This window comes from Caretta caretta, chromosome 1, assembly GCF_965140235.1.
Source record: "Caretta caretta isolate rCarCar2 chromosome 1, rCarCar1.hap1, whole genome shotgun sequence".
NCBI lineage: Eukaryota > Metazoa > Chordata > Testudines > Cheloniidae > Caretta > Caretta caretta.
In genome coordinates this window covers 9317098-9333870 of record NC_134206.1, presented here as the reverse complement: position 1 = coordinate 9333870, position 16773 = coordinate 9317098, and the positions used below count along the sequence as shown (strand labels likewise).

The following is a 16773-nucleotide window of genomic DNA, read 5'->3' as shown; positions in this document are numbered from 1 at the left end:
TAGGCGAGCTTGACAGCAATACATGTTCTTCCTCTCTTTCTCCAGTGGTGGGAACCCCGCATGTGATGAGCGGACGTGCCACACCAGGGCTGTCAGTTACGGACAGGTCCTGTACATGACACTTCGTGTCCCTGAGGACAAGTCTCCTCCTCCCTCGCCCAAAGTTCAATCTGCTCCCAGCTACTGATCCTCTCCTCCTCCAAAGGACACCTGACCCTGGCACTCCAGTGACCTGAGCTCTATGCCCCCCTTGGCCACTGACCAGCTGGGCAACCTTGGGCAAGTCACAGCCCTGCTCTGTGCTTCAGTTTCCCCATCTGTACCATGGGGTAACGATACCGTCCTGCTGGGTAAAGTGAGCTCGATGGATGAAAAGTGCCAGGTATTATTATTCTGCTGCTGCAGACCTTGCAGCTAAGAGTGCCCCCAGGCACATAACCTTCACCCCCTACATTCCTCTCCTGCCTCACACTGCTGCCTTTGAGCTCTGGCAAGTGGGTATCTCTGCTGGCTCTTTTCCCAAGCCCCTGGTGGATCAGCAGGGGCTGGTTTACAACAGGGGTCAGAAACCAGCGGAGAGGAGCTAGCTGGCACTGGTGGTGCATGCTGGGAGACTGCAGCAGGCCGTTTCTGGGGGAAAGGGCTGCGTTTCTGAGAGTGAAAAGCTAAGGAACAGACAGCAGCTGGAGCTTCAAACAGGAGCAGTGCCGAGTACGGGTGAATACAAACCTCCCAGCGCAGGCATTTACCTCCATCTGCCCCAGACAAGTTCAGACCCCGTGTTCCCTCTCCTTTGCAAGTGTGTTCCTCCACCAACTTGGGCAGCGGCTGAGCTCCCTAGCCAGGAGAGGGCAACCCCCCTCCCACACTCCTCTGCGGGTTTCCTGCCCGGTTCCTCTCCCGTACCGGCTTGAAGCTTGGCTCTGATCCCCGCTGCGGTTCACAGCGAAGTGAAAGTTCTCAGACGCTCTGCATCAGTGTGTGCATGCATCTGTCTCTCCTCTGCATAGGCTGAAATTTGCAGATACCCACCCACAAAGCCCCAGCACACAGGGCAAGGGAGGGGGAGGCACCAACAAAGCCCTGCCTCTATGGGTCAAAGGTGATCCACTGATTTTGGAGGCAGAATCTCTAATCCCGTGAACCCTGGATGGAACAATGCACGGGGGAGCCTCACAGTTTCCAGTCCCTTATAGCAGCGGCTCTCAGCCTTTCCAGACAACTGTACCCCTTTCAGGAGTCTGATTTGTCTCGCCTACCCCCCCCCCCCGCCCCAAGTTTCACTTCACTTAAAAACGACTTGCTTACAAAATCAGACATAGAAATACAAAAGTGCCACATCCCACTATTCCTGAACAATTGCTTACGTTCATATAATTATTAAATAAATCAACTGGAATGTAAATATTGTACTTCCATCTCAGTGTACAGTCCACAGAGCAGCATAAACAAGTCATTGTCTGTAGGAAATTTTACGTTTGCTAGTGCTAGTGTAGCCTGTTGTAAAACTAGGCGAATCTCTAGATGAGTTGATGTGCCCCCTGGAAGACCCCTGCGTACACCCGGGGTACGAGTACCCCTGGTTGAGAACCACTGCCTTAGAGGGGTAATTCCAGGGTTGGGGCCTTCTGGCCCTCGGGATAAAAGAGCAGATAGCAAGGCTGAGCCATCAGCTAAGCAAGTACATAACCCAGAAGGTCCTTATTTCCCTTACTTGGATCTGTTACAGCGAATGGACCCATCCCCGCAGCCAGGGTCCACGGACAGCACCACTTTGTCCAATGTCTGACAAGCAAAATATATTAAAATCACCACCTACTGCCTCAGGGGCAGGTGGGGAAGCAAATTTCAGAGAGCAAAGCCATTACGTGGATCGACACTCCTGCCAGCCTGCAGAGATTTGGGAATGTGTCTGTACAATTCATAACCTTACACAGAATTCGTACACTCGGGGCAGACAGGCCAGGCTGCAAGCCCCAATCTGAACGCGCAGCCTTTCGCGCTCGCTCTCTGTGACTTGTTTGCCTCCATGCGGGGTTGAGATTCCAAAGACTGGCCCTTGAAGTTACACGCTCTTCCATTGAAATGTCATCGCTCAAGCCAATAGACCAGTTTCTGCCCAGGGGAACTGGTTGCTCAGGGGAGAGGGCACCTGTTAGGATATATTTCAGAGGAACAGCCGTGTTAGTCTGTATTCGCAAAAAGAAAAGGAGTACTTGTGGCATCTTAGAGACTAACCAATTTATTTGAGCATGAGCTTTCGTGAGCTGTGCTCACGAAAGCTCATGCTCAAATAAATTGGTTAGTCTCTAAGGTGCCACAAGTACTCCTTTTCTTGTTAGGATATAGATATTCAGACCTGTCTGTAAAGGCTGATACTCTAAGAATTTAGGTGTATTCTTATCACTTGGCCAGTTAGAGGTATAAAAGAAAGAATCAAAATCACAGTCTGCTGGTGTAAGGGTCTTCTCTTACTGTGACAGTCTGAGGCCCTGTTCTAAGGCTGAGATCTCTGGCTAAGCAACAGAGGCAGCCATAAGCTGGGAAGCGACCGGTCACCTCCTCACATCCCAAACTAGTCACATTGAAAGAAGGTGCTATTGGGCTGTTAGGAATACAATCCTGTCCTGATAATGCCTATCGCCTCCAGAGAAAGGGAAGTGCCTAGAAGATGTAAAAGGAAACTTAGTTTGATAGCATCCTGTCTGGCAAGAACTCACTTATCAATAGCTGGGATGTGAAATCCTCATTTCTGTTTTGTTTTGTCATTATAGTTCCCACTTTGCTATTGTTTGTCTGTACAATCTCTGTCTGGTTCTGTGATTGTTCCTGTCTGCGGTATAATTAATTTTGCTGGGTGTAAACTAATTAAGGTGGTGGGATATAATTGGTTACACAATCATGTTACAATATGTTAGGATTGGTTAGTTAAATTTCAGGAAAATTATTGGTTAAGGTATAGCTAAGCAGAACTCAAGTTTTACTACATAGTCTGCAGTCAATCAGGAAGTGGGTGGGTGGGTGTGTGGGTGGGAGAAATGGGAACAGGGAATGGGGGTGGGGAAATTGGAATCATGTTTGGCTAAGGGCAGGAATGGGAACAGGGACACAGGTGTAAGGCTCTGTGGTGTCAGAGCTGGGAAGGGGGACACAAAGGAAGGAAATTGGAATCATGCTTGCTGGAAGTTCAGCCCAATAAACATTGAATTGTTTGCATCTTTGGACTTCGGGTATTGTTGCTCTCTGTTCATGCGAGAAGGACCAGGGAAGTAAGTGGGTGAAGGAATAAGCCCCGAATAGTGTCCTGGCAACAAAGTCACCTGGCAGAAGTTTGTGCGCATGTGGGGAAGATGGCACGGGTGTCACCTGACACGGGGCTGAAAGGTCTTTAAAAGGGAAGAAGCTGTTTTTCTCGGGGCAGGGTCATTTTTCTCGAGACCATCCACCACCTAACAGCGAGAGTTAAGCTGCAACCAGAAGCTTCACACCTTTGGGATGGAGTTCTGGGAGAGGGGTGTGTTCACATACAGGGGGAGCCTGAGAGGTCACCACTGCGCCCAGGGGCTAGACAGCTAGACTGGGGACTCTAGCTCTGAAAAGAGGGTGCCAGATGGAAGGTCTGCACCACATGAGTGCGCCTGTTGAGTGCAGTGGCTGGACTCTGTTCAGGCCAGGGGCTCACAATATCTGGCGGATCCAGGGAAACAGGCTTGGATTCCCCTGACAGCAGGCCTAGTGAATAGCCACGAGGGGGACTTGCAAGGATCTGTGACACAGCCATGTCCACCTGCAATAACTGTGACTATCATTTTCAGATTGAATTAGCACTCAGCATGTCCTAGGCATATCCCTGAAGGAGACACAGACCCTGTCCCGGAGAGCTCGCCAATGAAGGGAGGGGAGAAGGCATGCTACATATGAGCAGCGGGACCCGGTGGAGGACAGGCTCACAGTTTATTAGTCACCTATTGGTTTGTGGATGGGTTTTTTAAAATATTAAACACATGACTTACTTTACCTAAACACAGTCCCTACAGCTTGAGATAGACACGACATGCAAATACATCACCAACAGCTCCCATTCCATTCCAAATGATCCCCCCGGCTTTACAAACAAACTGCCATGTAAACAACAAGCAGGGATCACATCGCCCACCACTGAAATACAGCCACCTCTGGGGCAGAATACGGCAGCTGCTTAACAATACCTCTACACAACTGTTCAATTCAAGTGGTGAGCAAGATGAATCCGGCCACTGAACCTGCAGGGGTCACTTATCCACAAAACCAAATTCAATCACCGTCTCCGTGCCGACGACTCAGATCTACCTTTCAACTCCAGAGCCATCTGCTTCTGTCCAAACGACAATCTTGACCCATTTCTCTAATGTCTCCTCATGGATGGCTAGCCACCAGATCACACTCAACCTGTCCAAAACAGAGCTCTGACTCTTTCCCCTCCTCCCCAATCCCTCCCTGCTACTTTCTTTCTCTAGAACTGTGGATTACACCATCCCATCCTTCTCAGTCAAATCTGTAACCTGGGCGTCATCTGCGACTTGCACCTAGGTCCTCACTTCCTGCCTAAGTCTAAATCTTCTTTCTAAGATACGGCCTTTCCTTTCCATCCATGCAGTTAAAGCCCTCATCCCGGCTCTCATCATCCTGCGTCTTAATCACTTCAGCGTCCTTCTCTCTGGCCTTGACAAATGCACTCTTGCCCTGCTTCTATCCAGTCAGAAGGCTGCTGCAAAGTTCCTTTTCCTAGCCTATCACTTTGCATCCCTCCACAGGCTTCCGTGTCTCTAGCGTATCAAACGTAAGTCGCTGGTCTTCGCTGTCAAGGCCCTTTTACAGCCTATTCCCACCCTGCTTCTCTCATTCAGCATGGAAAGGTCCACTCCTGATGTCAGCCTCCACTGCCCACGGGTTACGTTTTCAAATACACACCTTGCCGCTCTCACTCTTGCTGTCCCCTCATGCTTGGCAGGGACTCCCCATAAAGAGCCACGCAACTGACTCATTACGTTCCTTCAGATCTCTCCTTACAACTCTCCTTTGCCGGGACGTCGACAGAAAACTTGATGCTGGTCAAGAGACCACAGCCAACCGTGGTGACCAATATTGGCTATTGTTCCCTTGTGTTCTCCATCTCTCTGTATCCATCTGTGGTCCCCAGTCTTACACCTTAATTGTAAGCTCTTTAGGACTGTCTTTTTATTCTGGGTTTGTGCAGCACCTGGTGCCATGGGGTCTTGGACAGGGCAGGGGCTCCTAGGCGTTACAGTAATACAAATAGATAATAATAATTGCAATAACGCAGTTAGATGTACAGAACTGGAACTTAACCCCCTGTGTGCTGGCTAGCACCCCATCTGCTTGTGAAAGTAGATCTTTCATGGCCACAGATGCTCCAGGATTTTATTTCAAAGGGTCTGAGTCTGCATGCTTCAGACCCTTACTCCGGGTTTAGCAATAGGCAGCCCGTGGTCCAAATCCAGACCACAAGAGCCTTTTCAGCAGACCACAGGGCTCATGGAGGCTCCGGGCTTCAGCCCTGCAGGTGGGTACTTCAGTCCCAAGGTGCTTCCTGCGGGGCTGAAGCTCCAATTCCTCGTGGGGCTGAAGCCCAGAGTCCAGGTGCACTTCCCGCAGGGCTGTAGCCCCACTGGAGGTGCTCTGGGACTCCAAGCCTCAGCCCCGCTGGGACTCGGGGATGCAGCCGTGCCCGAGGCATGCAGGGACTTGGGGCTTCAGCCCCACCGGGACTCGGGGCTTTGGCCCCTTGCTGGAGGCAGCTCTGGGACTCGGGGCTTCAGCCCTGCCTGAGGCCTGCTGGGACACCAGGCCTGAGCCACGCTGTGCAGCAGGAGACTCAGGGGGGTTCCCAAACATTTATCGAGCTCCAATTCTCTGCACCTGCATGTAATCCGTGACAGCAGGAGCCCGGCTGCCTGGGGCTGACAGCCAAGTACCCCCTGGGATGCTACCCACCACCCCAATCAAAATCTAAAATGGCACCCCCAGGTCACAGACCCTGCAATTAAAATGTCCACAATCCCACCCCAACGGCTGAGGCTGCATATTTCCTGTCTGTCTTGGAGAAACCCCGTCTGATTGGCTGTTTTTTCCCTTGCTGACAATCAGGGCGGCTGCAGGAAGCAGAGGGCGCTCTCTGCCCAGAGCCATCCCTTGGGTAGCGCGAATCGGGGCGACCGCCCCTGGCCTCGCACTTTAGGGGGGGCCCCACGCTTCGATAAAATCGGGACTGTCCCGATATTTAGCCCTTTTGTCCCGCGTCCCGACCGATGTACGATTAGGAGACCAGCGGGGAAGCTGATTTGTCCCGGGCCCCTCGCCCCCCGAGGGACGGCCCTGTCTCTCCCCCTGCCCTCAGCAGGAGCCTTTTGACAGGAGAGAGGAAAGAGTTCAGTGGCTTGTGGCAGCCCTCCTCTTCCCTTCCCTCTACGCTTGGGACAAGGCGAGGCCTCTTGTGCCTCTCCCTCTTCTCCTCTTCCTCCCTGCATCCCTTCAGCCCTGCCAGCAGCCGCTGGCTGAGCGCAGGGCACGTACTAAGGCGGCTGTGGGAAATTAGAGTTCATGTGGAAGAATATCCACATAATATTCCAGGGGAAAAGGCAGAGGAGCTCCATGCATTTTTGAGGGATCCCACAAGCATGAGCATCCTGGCCTTCCTTGTTGATTTAACAGGCCACTTGAACAATTTCAACTTAAAGCTACAGAGGCAAAAATCGCAATGTAGTGGATCTCCACAGCAGTGTCACTTCATTTGAAAACAAACTGAGACTCCTCAAAAGTGATTGGGGAACTGGGGAGATGCTGCATTTCCCAATACTGCTAAGCTGTCTGGACACTGCAGACGTGAATCAGATGGAATCATCTCTTCTTGAAAACTTCCAGCAGAGGCTCCAAGAAGTTGAAAGTGTTAAAGACACCTTCCTGTTTGTAAGGAATCCATTCGTGGTACAAGCAAATGGCATTTGGTTCAATCAAGTGTAAGGGGACTGTTGCCCCCTTACTAACAGTCAGTGGGGGTGTTTTAGTTGCTAGCTCCCAGTACTAAAAGGGGAAGGGTCTGTGGGAAACCAGGACCCTGAGACTGACAGTCCCCAGGAACAATGGGGAGAGGCCAATGCTCCAGGTCAGCCTGAATGACAGGATGGGCAGGCTAATCAGGGAGTCAGGAGGCCAGGGAGGTCCCGTCCTCCATGTGAGCTGGAATTGCCTGGGTCAGACAGAGTGGGGCTGAGCTAAGGAGAAAGCAGGGGCCTGAGCTGAGCTGGGGAGCAGAGCTGGGCCAGATCCAGAGAGAGCAGACTTGCCCTGGGAGTAGAGCTGCAGCAACCAGAGCCAGAGGGGCCAGAGAAGCAGCCCAGGGAGCTGGAGGCAGAGCAGCAGCAGTGCAGAGACCGAGTGATGCAGCTGGGGCTGGCGCAGTCCGGAGCTGGGTGCTGTGAGCAGCTGTGGAGACCGAGGGGGACCCTGGGCAGTGGGCCCAGCACAGGGAGAGGCCTCAGCCAAGGGGCTCTGCAGGCCAGGCGTGGATCATAACCCAGACAGGGCGGGGGCGACACTGGGAAGAAGGGTCCTACCACTGAGAGCCTGAGAGCGTGTGGCCACCACCAGAGCAAGTGTCCAACCCACAGCATCCCTGCAGCGCAGCCAGGGCCGGAGAAGAAGGCCTGGGACTTACAAGGAACAGACTGTGAACAGCCCTGATGTTCCAGAGACACTGTTTGTGATGTTCCCTGCCACAGAGCGGGGTGATGTGTTTCCTTTAACCTTTCCCATTATTCCTTATTCTTTTTAAAATTAATTGTTGATTAAATAACTTGCATTTGCTTTAACTTGTGTGTAATGGTCAGTGGGTCAGAGAAGTGCCCAGTGCAGAGAGAGTACCCCGGAGTGGGGACACCCTAGCCCCTCTCCTAGGTGACCACAGCAGGGTTGGGGGTCGAGCCCCCCAGGAATCCTGGGTCCAGCCTTGTTGGGGTTATGAGGACTCTGGCAGACAGGAGAGTGGAAGGGGAGTCCTCAAGGGCAGGAAGGCCACTGGGTAAAGGAAGTGGGAGCGAGGATTCAGATCCTTTCGCTAGCCCACTTCACCGGGGTAGTGCAGAAGCCAGGAAAGTTTCCCCACAAGAGCGGGACTATTGCCCCGCTTAAATAATTGGCGTCACGAACAGGATCCTGTCCACAGGGTCCACCCCACTGGTTTACTGGTTTACTGGTTGAGTTCTGCTAGCACTGTCCAGGCCTGGTCCAGAACCCTGCCATGGCTGGAATTGAAGAACTCCGGGCCCAGTTTGCTGAACTTCAGCGCAGATTGTCAGACCAAGCTGAGGCATTACAACAAGCTAGAACAGAACAGAGAGAAGCCTTATCACTGGCTAAGGCGGTAATAGACCAACCCGCAGCAGAAGCTAAGAAACCCCCTACTATTTATGTCCCACGGGAGTGGAAGGTCACGGAGTTTGGAGACTTCCCGACTAGACCAGGAGACATTACGGTAGAGGAGTGGGTCAAGTCAGGAAGGTGGCTCTGCATGTGCTAAGAGTACCTGAAGAAGATCATGTGGACTTCATAGAGGAGCACCTCAAGGGCCAGGCTAAGGCCACAGTAAAGTTCATGGCAGTGGCAGACAAAAAAGATGTGGAAAAGGTGTTTGAACTCCTCCTGGAAGTGTATGGAGATAAGGTACCTATTGGGACCCGACTAAAGGAGTTCTTTGAGCAAAAGTAGGAGCCCGGTGAAACTATCCAGGCATATGCATATGACCTTCAGGAGAGAATGAGCAAAGTGGAGCGGCGAGACCCTCAACGAGTTCCAGACCCAGATACGGTTCTGAAAGAGCAGTTAGTGCTGGGGCTCCAGGATGATTCCCTCCGCCGCGAAATGAAAAGGAGGTTTAAGGAAGAGCCCAGTAAGAAGTTCCATGAACTCATGCAGGCTGCCATTATGTGGTCAGAAGAAGAGGAAGTTCCTGTGACAGAGACAGCCAAGCCTAACCCCCGTACACGAAGTGGGGGCCTAGTGAATACAGCTGCTGGAGAAAAGGCCCTGCCCCAAACACAGTTAACACTGGAAAATTTAAGTGAGGCTGTCCAAAAACTGGTGGTCCAACAGGAGGAGATGATAAAAGTGATGACTGAGTTAATGAAAGAAAAAAATCCCATTAGTATGTCAAAGTATCCAAGGGCACCAGGATCCCGAAGAGCCCCACTAAAGGGTGAGCTGGGAAGGTACATCTGTTACACTTGTGAAAGGCCAGGGCATGCGAGCCGGGAATGTCCACTGAGAAGGAGAACAGAGTCCCAGGCACTGAAAACCAATGGGGCACCAGGAGCGAGTGGTCCATCTACAGTAGAAGGCCAAGCAGTGGCAGAAGGGTTCCTAGGCCTCTCCTTGGTGGAAAATCACTCTGCATACAGTGTTGAAAGGAATGTGGGCAATACCAGCATATCTAGCGACTTCTGTAAGCAGGCATTTGGAAACTGTCTAACTGCTGAAGTATGTATAGCAGGGGTGAAGACCAGATGTTTGTTAGATACTGGCTTAGAAGTCACCACCGTTACTGAGTCGCATTTTCAAAAATATTTGAAAGACAAGGAGCTGACCATGCACAGCACACAGTTTGTACATCTAACAGCAGTTAACGGACTGGCAATCCCAGTGGTGGGATGCCTCGAAGCAGACATAGACTACATGGGCCAGACGCTGCCAGGGAAATGCATCTTCAACCTGAAAGACAAAGACTCTGAAGGGAGCCATATGGGAAAAGGAGTCCCAGGGATTTTAGGGATGAACATCATTAGGAGCTACCGTTGCCAGAAGAAGGAACCAGGAGGATGAACCGTCATGGGCACGCTAAGAAGAATGCTGTGCTGAGTCGAGTACTGGCTCGAGCACAGAGACAAAACCATTCATTGGGCCCTGCGGGGCAGATTGGAAATGTTAAAGTGGGCAGAAAACAGAAGACTGTTATTCCTCCTCAGAGAGGGAAGATCCTTGACGAACACTGCTGTGTATCAGAAAATACCAATAGATGTCTAGCTCTTGTAGAGCCTACATCTGGGGTAAACCTACCTAATGAACTTCAGTCAGCCAATGTACTGACTAGTGCCGTGAAAGGAAGAGTACCAGTGAGTCTTCTAAACTCAAGTGTGAAGGCTATGGAGTTACAGCCTGAGGAGCTGATCCCTCAGGTGAAGGTAACATTTGGGGAGAGGGGAGAACAAGTTACCGTTCCTCAGGAAAGATGTGGTGGGAGACTGCCAGTTCCAGTTCAAGCAGCATGCCAAGGGCTGATTCCTGCACAGGTGGCTAACTTAGGGGTGCTGCCAGAGAAGCATCAAGAAGCCTTTTCAAAGGATGAGGTGACCAATTTCGATGACTGGGTCAGAGGTGTCCACGACAGGCCAAAGAGAGCCAGCGAAGTTGCTCTCAATACAACTAAAGACACAGTCCAAAGCAGCAAAAGGACTTATGATCGCAAGTCCAGTGGGGCTCTCATCAGACCTGGTGACAGTGTACCAGTTCGTAGCCACAGACGCCAGAGACGTAATAAAATACAGGACAGATGAGAGCAAAATCCCTACACTGTGGTCACCCACAACAATCCGGAACTGCCAGTGTATGCTATCCAGCCTGAACAAGGAGGTCCTGAGAGAGTAGTACATAGGGACCAGCTAAAGCATTGGACTTTTAGTCTTACCAGGGCTCGTAGGAGGCATAGAGCAGCATTTCCAGAGGAGACTAAAACCAATGGGGTAAACCCAAACCCTAGCGGGAATGGCCAGATCCCTCAAACTCACCCAGTTTTACCCAAGAACAGGGAAATAGAAAATATGAGTAATGAACCACCAGTTTTAAGAAGGTCCCAGAGGGCTAATAAGGGTGTACTTCCTCTTAGACTTAGAGATGATTAGGTTATTGGTTCTATGTAGTGTTTTAATGAATATTGTTATGTATAGTATAAAGAAGTAGATGTAAAATGTTAAATATGTTAAATTTTTTTTGATAATTGTTAATGGGTTTTTGATATGATACGATGTGGGTATATGTTGTTACTATGGGGCCCGGATGTACTGGTGTGAATATTGTGGCTGTGGCAGAATTTTAGCAAGGGGGAATGTAAGAGGACTGTTGCCCCCTTACTAACAGTCAGTGGGGGTGTTTTAGTTGGCTAGTTCCCAGTACTAAAAGGGGAAGGGTCTATGGGAAATCAGGACCCTGAGACTGACAGCCCCCAGGAACAATGGGGAGAGGCCAATGCTCCAGGTCAGCCTGAATGACAGGGCGGCCAGGCTAATCAGAGAGTCAGGAGGCCAGGGAGGTCCTGTTCTCCATGTGAGCTGGAATTGCCTGGGTCAGACAGAGTGGGGCCGAGCTAAGGAGAAAGCAGGGGCCTGAGCTGAGCTGGGGAGCAGAGCTGGGCCAGATCCAGAGACAGCAGACCTGTCCTGGGAGCAGAGTTGCAGCAAGAGCCAGAGAGGCCAGAGAAGCAGCCCAGGGAGCTGGAGGCAGAGCAGCAGCTGTGCAGAGACCGAGTGGTAGAGCTGGGGCTGGAGCCGTCTCCGGAGCTGGGTGCGGTGAGCAGCTGTGGAGACCGAGGGGGATCCTGGGCAGTGGGCCCAGGACAGGGAGATGCCTCAGCCAAGAGGCTCTGCAGGCCAGGCTTGGATCGTAACCCTGACAGGGCGGGGGCGACACCGGGAAGAAGGGTTCTACCACTGAGAGCCTGAGAGCGTGTGGCCACCACCAGAGCAAGTGTCCAACCCACAGCATCCCTGCAGCACAGCCAGGGCCTGAGCAGGAGGCCTGGGACTTACAAGGAACAGACTGTGAACAGCCCTGACGTTCCAGAGACACTGTTTGTGATGTTCCCTGCCACAGAGCGGGGTGATGTGTTTCCTTTAACCTTTCCCATTATTCCTTATTCTTTTTAAAATTAATTGTTGATTAAATAACTTGCATTTGCTTTAAATTGTATGTAATGGTCAGTGGGTCGGAGAAGTGCCCAGTGCAGAGAGAGTACCCCGGAGTGGGGACACCCTAGCCCCTGTCCTAGGTGACCACAGCAGGGTTGGGGGTCGAGCCCCCCAGGAATCCTGGGCCCAGCCTTGTTGGGGTGACAAGGACTCTGCCAGACAGGAGAGTGGAAGGGGAGTCCTCAAGGGCAAGGAGGCCTCTGGGTAAAGGGAGTGGGAGCGAGGACTCAGATCCTTTCGCTAGCCCATTTCACCGGGGTAGTGCAGAAGCCAGGAAAGTTTCCCCACAAGAGTGGGACTATTCCCCCGCTTACACAAGCCAAAGTATCCTTTCCAGATGTTGAATAAGCAAAACTACAGCTGGAGCTTACAATTTACAAGCGGACGAAGTGCTGAAGATGCAGCACATTGAATCGCAGGACTGGAAGGGTCCTCGAGAGGTCGTCCAGTGCAGTCCCCTGCACTCAAGGCAGGAATAAGTATTATCTAGACTATCCCTGACAGGTGTTTGCCTATCCCACTCTTAAAAATCCCCAGTGATGGAGATTCCACAACCACCCTAGGTAATTTATTCCAGTGCTTAACCACCCTGACAGTTAGGAAGTTTTTTCTAATGTCCAACCTAAACCACCTTTGCTGCAATTTAAGCCCATTGCTTCTTGCCCTAGCCTCAGAGGTTAAGTAGAACAATTTTTCTCCCTTCTCCTTGTAACACCTTTTATGTACTTGAAAACTGTTATCATGTCCCCTCTCAGTCTTCTCTTTTCCAGACTAAAAAAACCCAGTTTTTTCAATCTTCTCTCATAAGTCATGTTTTCTAGACCTTTAATCATTTTTGTTGCTCTTCTCTGGACTTTTCTCCAATTTATCCACATCCTTCCTGAAACGTGGTGCCCAGAACTGGACACAATACTCCAGTTGAGGCCTAGTCAGCGCACAGTAGAGCGGAAGAATTACTTCTCGTGTCTTGCTTACAACATTCCTGCTAATACATCCCAGAATGACAATTGCTTTTTTTTTGCAACAGTTACCCTGTTGACTCATATTTAGCTTGTGGTCCACTATGACCCCCAGGTTCCTTTCCGCAGTGCTCCTTCCTAGGCAGTCATTTCCCATGTTCTATGTGCGCAAATGATTGTTCCTTCCTATGTGGAGTACTTTGCATTTGTCCTTATTGAATTTCATCCTATTTACTTCAGACCATTTCTCCAGTTTACCCAGATCATTTTCAATTATATAGTTGGTTTGACACGATTTGTTCTTGACCTATCCATGCTGACTGTTACTTATTCCCTTATTATCTTCTAGATGTTTGCACATTGAAACTACATCTGAAACTTTCTGGACAACCCTTGGGCTGGACTCCATGTATCCACACTTGAGGAAGATGGCATTTAACATTTTGACTATGTTTGGCTCGACATACATGTGTGAGTCAGCCTTCTCGACCATGAACAACAGTAAATTATATAAAAAGAAAAGGAGTACTTGTGGCACCTTAGAGACTAATCAATTTATTTGAGCATAAGCTTTCGTGAGCTACAGCTCACTTCATCGGATGCATACTGTGGAAAATACAGAAGATGTTCTTATACATACACACCATGAAAAAATGGGTGTTTACCACTACAAAAGGTTTTCTCTCCCCCCCACCCCACTCTCCTGCTGGTAATAGCTTATCTAAAGTGATCACTCTCCTTACAATGTGTATGATAATCAAGTTGGGCCATTTCCAGCACAAATCCAGGTTTTCTCCCCACCCCCCCACAAACCCACTCTCCTGTTGGTAATAGCTTATCTAAAGTGATCACTCTCCTTACAATGTGTATGATAATCAAGTTGGGCCAAGAGACAAGGGGAAATAGGTTACCTTGCATAATGACTTAGCCACTCCCAGTCTCTATTCAAGCCTAAGTTAATTGTATCCAATTTGCAAATGAATTCCAATTCAACAGTCTCTCGCTGGAGTCTGGTTTTGAAGTTTTTCTGTTGTAATATCGCAACTTTCATGACTGTAATCGTGTGACCAGAGAGATTGAAGTGTTCTCCGACTGGTTTTTGAATGTTATAATTCTTGACATCTGATTTGTGTCCATTTATTCTTTTACGTAGAGACTGTCCAGTTTGACCAATGTACATGGCAGAGGGGCATTGCTGGCACATGATGGCATATATCACATTGGTAGATGTGCAGGTGAACGAGCCTCTGATAGCGTGATTATCATACATATTGTAAGGAGAGTGATCACTTTAGATAAGCTATTACCAGCAGGAGAGTGGGGTGGGGGGGAGAGAAAACCTTTTGTAGTGGTAAACACCCATTTTTTCATGGTTTGTATGTATAAGAACATCTTCTGTATTTTCCACAGTATGCATCCGATGAAGTGAGCTGTAGCTCACGAAAGCTTATGCTCAAATAAATTGGTTAGTCTCTAAGGTGCCACAAGTCCTCCTTTTCTTTTTGCGAATACAGACTAACACGGCTATTACTCTGAAACCAGTAAATCACATAATCACTCTGTTCTGGCTGATAATCATCTCTGCAATTGCTTCCCTCTTGCCTTGACTGAACTCACTCCAGCTTTCAAGGCCTTTGTCCAGTAGAGGTCATGTCACTTTCCCCACTGTTAGGGAGCACTATAGTTATACTTTACTCACGCATATTTTATTTTAAATTTATAGAATCATAGAAGATTAGGGTTGGACGAGACCTCAGGAGGTCATCTAGTCCAACCCCCTACTCAAACCAGGACCAATCCCCAACTCAATCATCCCAGCCAGGGCTTCATCAAGCCAGTCCTTAAAAACCTCTAAGGATGGAGATTCCACCACCTCCCTAGGGAACCCATTCCAGTGCTTCACCACCCTTCTAGTGAAATAGTTTTTCCTAATATCCAACCTAGACCTCCCCCACTGCAACTTGAGACCAGTGCTCCTTGTTCGGTCATCTGCCATCCCTGAGAACAGCCGAGCTCCATCCTCTTTGGAACCCCGCTTCAGGTAGTTGAAGTAGTCGTAATTTGTAGTGCTGTATAAAATTACATTTTCAGTAATTTAACAGGTATTTCACAGTAATTATGCATGATTCTTTTGCTTAATACATGTGTAGGTGGGTGTGTATTGGTTATTGGAAAGACTTGAATCATAACAAATAAAGAGTTCATGTGTACTAAGTGTTATTTTTCTGTCAAACTCTGATACTTATGTTAAATAAACCACAAAAGGCTGAAAAGTTTTGAATATGTTTATCTATCTATATGCAGATATTCCTACATTACAATAATCGTGTGTGACAAAACTCATTCAAGACTTGAAACAGTTGTCTGAACATGTTTTTAATGCCAATATTTGCATCTGTTTCACATTTTATCCAAGTACTTTCTCAAAGTCTCAGGTAAATTACATCTTTCTTGGAGGTTATTTTTAGGTTGTGCAGTGGTTTGGTTTTATTTTTCATTTAATGCACTAAAAATATAAGCAATAGGCATTACACAGCATTGTATGTGTTTGTTGAATGGGGTCACTTGTGGCTTGAAAAGTGTTCCTCTGGAGTCCGGACTTTGACTCTGTCTTAACCAAGAAATCTGGACCTTGACAAAAAGTAACTGACTGCCCCTGCCTTAGCCGATTCCATCTGGGGCAGGGAGCAAGCCATCTCTCCACCCCCCTCCAGAGCTGACTTTCAGAAAGTATCCAAACAGCCAAGATACAGTAGCTACATTTTGCTGGGGGGAAGGCGGAAGGGTGAGGGGATAAATCTGTCATTGATACCCCCGACGGTCCCTCAAAGCTCATCGATTTCCTTGAGGGTGTCTGGCAGGTCTTGTGCCCCACCACGCAACACAGAGCCCAGCAGTTCACTCAGCAGCTGGCATGGGGAAGTTTGCGCCACAGGTAAGCAGAGACCTTCCATCTCCAGAGCTCTGGGTCCCGCCACCAGCACCTAAGCGCTCATTAACTCGCTGGCCCAACAGCGACATTAAATGGTTTTTGTGAGCAATAAGCGCCAAGGTTATTGGGGAAAACACACCCTTCCCCATGGCCAAGGGCACTGCGGCACCATCCGGGCCCTTCCCAACAGTGGGCGATTTATCCCTTGCGACAGCCACGTCCCCCAGCCCAGCTGGAGCTGGGTTATTGCTTCACATCAGCCTGAGGTTCACTGTTCCCAGCACTGTGACCCTGGTGCACTTTGCAGTACCGGCCTTCCAGAGAGAGGAGTTTCCTGTTGCTATAAATAGGCAGATCACAAAGCCTGCCAGTCACCGTCACATTTCACTGACTCATGCTGCTGTTAACCCTCTGAGGACCCTGCCACGCACTTGCAGCATCTGCTGAAATACCAATAACGCTGCTGCTTCTCTTGTGTAATGTGTGCAAAGCGATTGACACGCAGGAGGCCAATTCAGTCCCTGGTGTAACTCCACTGATGTCAACTGAGTTACACCAGGGATGACTCTGACCTCTGAATTTAACTCTCCCACCTGAGGAGGCACCGTAGTATTATCCCCATTTTACAGATAGGGAAACTGAGGCAGAGAGAGAGCAACGTGTCTGGCCCAAAGCCACAGGTGGCATTGCTGTGTAAGTCGGAGTCAGAACTCAGGAGTTCCAGGGTCCCAACGCCATCCTCTAATTACTAGCCCGCACTGCCTCATAAAATTAAACCCAGATCTTTCAGGCAACTCTGGATTTCCTTCAGACAGAAGCCACACTTGTGAAATGTCAGGAGTACAACAATTAAGAGGGACCTAGAGGGTAG

The 16773-nt window shown here is 49.6% G+C and overlaps 1 protein-coding gene across 7 annotated transcripts in view; it reads right to left on the bottom strand.

Moving 5' to 3' along the window:
* The window catches only part of ARAP1 (ArfGAP with RhoGAP domain, ankyrin repeat and PH domain 1), a 227884-nt gene that overhangs the window by 142212 nt on the left and 68899 nt on the right, over positions 1-16773 (bottom strand). Inside the window, exon 1 of one of the 7 annotated variants that reach the window (XM_048838600.2) lies at positions 907-1007. The exons of 5 other annotated variants lie outside the window; for them this stretch is intronic. The gene's annotated coding sequence lies outside the window, so the exon portion shown is untranslated. Of the gene's footprint in view, positions 1-749; positions 770-906; positions 1008-16773 lie in introns of those variants that run through there. One more of the 7 variants, XM_075125786.1, reaches the window with a different exon arrangement.